We start from the raw sequence: 5,190 nt of genomic DNA, 5'->3' as shown, positions 1-5,190 counted from the left end.
CAGTAAAGACTGAATTCACCGGAAGGAACCGGATTTGCCACAATTCACGGGAACGTATGGGTGTGCTTTGTGTCGCGCTGTTTTTTAATCAGGCGACGAAAGGCACACTTCTACGAATAACCCAAAACTCGTCGCCTTTTCGCAAATTGTTTCAATTGGGCTAAAATTTATTCATAGCCCCTTTCAAATTAAAAATTCAACATGGCCAATTACACTGTGAATTAAAACGTTAATTAGACAACGTACTGTGACGTTTATTTACTCATCTAACGTCCGCCGAGCCCCACAAATATTCTGTGAAAACGGCGTCGACCTATCTATCGCGTTTTCAACTTGTTGATGTAAAAAAAAGCACTATATATATATATATATATATATATATATATATATATACTTTGTGTCCGTAAAGTTGTCACATAACATAAGCTCAAACTCATCTCATTGATGCAAAAAAAGTAGCCAGAATAGACTTTTTGAAAAATATTATACACTAACGGAGTGCTTTTAAACTTACCACTATCCAAGACGAACTGGAGGTCCTCTCTGCGGCACACAGAGGGCATACATGACCCGAGCTTGAACAGGGCCATTTGCATATTTTCCCCCTCCACTTCTAAGACTTGGCTGATGTTCCCGGCGTACTGCAAGCAACATGCCCAATGAATGACAGAACTATTCGTGAAGCCTTAGCACTTCCCAAGGTCTGCGAGGAAGCGGAGAGCGCGGGCCTTTTGTATGATGTATTGCACATGTGCGTTTTATTTAAAGCGCAGCTTTGAGGCGCCCGTTTCCAGGTTGAGGGGCGTCCGCGTCCGTTGGATTGAGGGACGTTTCCCATAATGACGTCACACGTGACGTCAAGTGTGACGTCACGAGGATAAAATTTTCCTTCTAAATTTTGCGGGAAAATTCTTCGTTATATTTGGCAGAAAAATTTCTCGCCAAATTTAGCTAAATGTAGTGGGACGTTTCCCATAATGACGTCACACGTGATGTCACGAAGGTAAAATTTTCCCGCGAAGTTTGTAGGGAAAAGTTTTCGCCAAATTTAGCGTAAAAAATTCCTCGCTAAATTTAGCGTAAAAAATTCCTCGCTAAATTTAGCAGAAATATTTCCCCGCTAAATTGGAGAGGGACAGGAGGGCAGGACGGGCATACTCTCTCCACCGTACCCTCCCTCCTCCTCCTATAGAGCTGCGCTCCAATTCGGCATTACAAAATAAAAATTTCATTTTAACGTATATACGCTTTTTTGAGTTGTTTAGGTAGCTGCCCTAATAAGGCATGGGCAAAATTCCAGTCAGTTATTATAACTATGCTACTCGAAACCGCCATCTTTTAGGGGTTTTGCCTCCTTTTATCTGTACACGAGGCGCATCTCATTTAATTGGGGTTTCATGATATTAAGACAATGCATTTGCACACTCAATGGGTTGCAAATTAGTTTCGCTGCAACAAAAAGGAGACAATAAGACGGTTATGAGGGTGCGGAAGATGGATTGTCAACAACAAGGTCGCAAGATTCATCACTGAAGCAATGAACTGAGCCATCTGGGTAGGTGAACGTTTTTGCATCGTAAACGTTCTGCGAAGGGTTCGTCCTGGACTGGCAGTACTCGATCACATTTTAGATCTACGTCTCCCACTTTGCCGAGACCAATCGGGAGTTTTCGTAGATCCTGTTACCTGCTCCGTTACGCTTCCCGCAGCGAAGCGGCCGCTAGTGCGCGTACGCGCCGCAGGCCTTGACTGAAGGGATCCGGATATCGTAGCTTGTAGCGGAGAGCGTTGCGGGACGCTAGAAACGACCTACGAGAACTCCCTAATGTCTCTCGGGAAAAAAACTAAGGAGTATTAGAATAACGTACGCAATTTCAGCGCACGCTAGCGCTAAATTTAGCGCTTGCGTTAGCGCACACTACGCAAGAGAGATTAGGGAGTTTTCGTAGACCGCGCTGCCTCCTCCGCTAAGCGTTCCGCAACGAAGGAGTTGCTACTGCGCCCGCACGCCGATAGCCTTGACTGTGGAGTTCCGGCTATCGTAGCGGGTTGCGGAGGGCCTTGCGGGATGGCGAAAACGATCTACGAAAACTCCCTATTTAAAATAGCGTTTCTCAATCACAACGCAAAAGCCCAAGCATCTCGCGCTTGCAAAGCCACCAAGATACTGTCACAGCTTTTATTTCACACACGAAATGCTGTAACTTGAGAAAAAAAATGTTTTTTTTGGTCCAGAGTAACATTTTAGATTTGTTTAAACAAGAAGAATGTGACGAGAGCGGTCGTTTGGTCATGTTCGCTTCCGTCGCCTCGGCAAGGGGTGCCTCGTGTAAGGACCTTCGCACACCGTACTTTCGCCGAGAAATGTTCACGCGTCGCGAGCATTGGATTGGATTGGATTGGATTTGGGGCTAACCCCTTTGTATCGGGGGATCTCAGCAGCGCTGGATCTAGCCTGGCTGGTAGCTACACTAGCCAATATCGTAGTTGTGTTCCCTTGCTCTCCTCCACCAACACTCCAGTCTCCTCTTTGCCACCTCCACTGGCTGCGAACTATCGGCGGCGTACTGTTCTTTAACGCCCCAAAAGCCCAGCGCCACCTCCATGTCTGGTTCGTACGTCACGTCCGGTTTTATGCCCGTGCATTTCAGTATGACGTGTTCCGCCGTCTCGTCTGCTCCTGCGCGCACATAACGCACTTCACTTCCATGTCCATGTACTTCGCGCGGAACACGCGGGTCCGCAGCATGCCGTTTCGGGCGTCCGACAGCAGTGGACTATATCCCCAGAGGGCCCTGGCCGTTGCTATGCCCTTGTTCCTTCTGCCCTTCGCCTTGACCTTCGTCTCGTGCTCTAGGAGGTAGTGGAGTCCCTTCTGTAGGTTTACACCCAGATATTTGTAGTGGTCCACCCAAGGTACAGGGTTGGCCTGAATGGACAGGTTGCCGGTCCCGTTTTCCTTGCTGTTGTCCATGAAAGGTATTCGCTTCGCCTCCGGTTTCTCTATGGCATACAGGGCCGGCGCTGGTTTCAGACGTGCCGCTTCCGCCCACCGCCGCGTCTCGCTCTCGATCACCGTCGTGCGGATGCTCTGCTGCAGTTCCATCTGCTCCGCGGCTGGGTAGAGGAGTGGGCCCCTGACCTCGTACCGCTGTGCCAGCTGGCACGTCCGTCGCACCCACCGGGTTGGGACGGACCGAAGATGCACGTACTTGAAAACTTGTCTGGCCCAGCGCTCTTCGCTCATCCGGCTGAGGCGTCGCTCAAAGTCCAGCTTGGCTCGGGCCTCCTTGGCCTCAAAACTGGACCAGCCCATGTCTCCTTGGACGGCCTCGTTCGGTGCTGTTCGGCTTGCTCCCAGTGCCGACCTTCCCGCCTCCCTTTGGCGGACCTCGAGGTATTGCCTGGTACCTGATGACAGGCACAACACTGAGTTGCCGAAAGTGAGCCCCGGCACCGCCACCATCTTCCAGACCGCTCGGGTTACCTCGTATCGGTTATATCCCCAGAGGGCCCTGGCCGTTGCTATGCCCTTGTTCCTCCTGCCCTTCGCCTTGACCTTCGTCTCGTGCTCTAGGAGGTAGTGGAGTCCCTTCTGTAGGTTTACACCCAGATATTTGTAGTGGTCCACCCAAGGTACAGGGTTGGCCTGAATGGACAGGTTGGCGGTCCCGTTTTCCTCTGCTGCCCCAAAGGCCATCAGCCCAGATTTGTGCGAACTGAAGCTAAGCCCCAGGGCTTCTCCCATTGCACCACACTCGTTCATGAGCCCCTGCATCAAGTAGCCGGTAACTGTTGCCCGCCTTCCTGTGCTTTCCAAACCGAGTGCAGTGTCCTCCCATATTAAAAATTGCAGTCACGCGGATGCTGCCGACGTCGCCATCACAGCGGTGTCAAAGTGGCCGCAGCCATTGTTCTGGGGCCGCCATTTTTTGCCTGAGCTCGTTTTGACTTCAGCCAACTTCTCTTCACGAATCCTCCTTGAACAAGCGCAAAGGCTCTTTGCGTACGCACGCAATTTTCGAAAAATTGCGCCCGCAAAGCGCAAAACGTGGTTAGCGTTCGGCGCATGCGCTGGAGCGATGACGCAGCTCTTTGCGTTCGCAAAGCTTTAACGTGCGTTATTCTAAAACATCCTACTATCGATTCGGGAACTCCCCAATATGTCGGGAACTTAATAACTTATCGCAAGTACACAAGATGTCGCTTTGCACATAGTCTATTTCGAGTTCCTGTATAGGCTCCTTACGAGAGCCAGACTTGCGCGTCTGTTTTGCAAGTCACGTCGCACCGCTATCTGCCGAGAGTGATCACGTGAGGAGCAAGGAATTCTGCGCCGTGGAGGAAAGTCGCTCAGCGACGTTGCACGCACCCCGGCGTATGTTCCACTGTTTTTGCCTCCTTCTCCTCCTCTCCTGTTTTTCATGGGCGGCGGCGCGCGCGGCGCCTCTATTTGCCGAATTCAGTCACGTGACGGGCAGCATTCGACGAGGCGCGGCTCCTACACGTGCGAGAAATGGCTTTCCCGCATAACGTAGGATTTAAAGATGGCTGAACGCGCAACTGTGGTGCCCGTAGCGAGCCTATCCAGGAACTGTAGGTCTAATTAGAGACCCTCGACGTGTTTCTTACAAGTACCACCAACCATTGTTGCGAGTACGCGCCAGACACGTGCCGCGAGCGGGTGCTCCGCCGCCATTTGCTTGCAAGGGCCGCTCATTTCGGTGGTGCCCCACCAGTTGCTTCTAAGGTCTACACGAGGCACGGGTCTCCTCTTTTGGTGCATTTGACGCTGCTTGCCAGACAAGCCCCTCGCCGTGTTTGTGTTGGTCTTGCAAGTAGTGTCAAATGCGCAAGTGCACGAGGAACGTATTTTCAGCGGCCCTTGGAATCAAATGGCGGTGACTGAAATGAGAAACCGCTCGAAGCGAATGGCCGCGGAGCACCCGCTACTAGCAGGGTCTTGCCCGTTTCCACAAGAAGGGTGGGCGGTACTCGGTGAAAGCTGAATTTCATCGAGAGGCTTTATGTCTATTAGCAAGGTTTGGTAGCGAATATCAGGCTGTGTTTCGTGTACGGCGTAGGGTGTATACACGGTAAATATCCCAGATAAATGTAGCGGGAAACGCTTCCCTTTACACTTAGCGGGGAATCGCAGTGTCACGTGAAACGTTGAACCGCTAAATTAAA

General features: G+C 50.9%; 1 pseudogene; it reads right to left on the bottom strand.

Moving 5' to 3' along the window:
* Positions 1 to 2,402: 2,402 nt before the first annotated feature.
* LOC120842913 lies at positions 2,403 to 3,778 on the bottom strand (annotated as a pseudogene).
* Positions 3,779 to 5,190: the final 1,412 nt, after the last annotated feature.

Source organism: Ixodes scapularis, unplaced genomic scaffold (assembly GCF_016920785.2).
Source record: "Ixodes scapularis isolate PalLabHiFi unplaced genomic scaffold, ASM1692078v2 PGA_scaffold1__304_contigs__length_218370807, whole genome shotgun sequence".
NCBI lineage: Eukaryota > Metazoa > Arthropoda > Arachnida > Ixodida > Ixodidae > Ixodes > Ixodes scapularis.
This window is presented reverse-complemented; position numbering and strand designations above follow the sequence as displayed.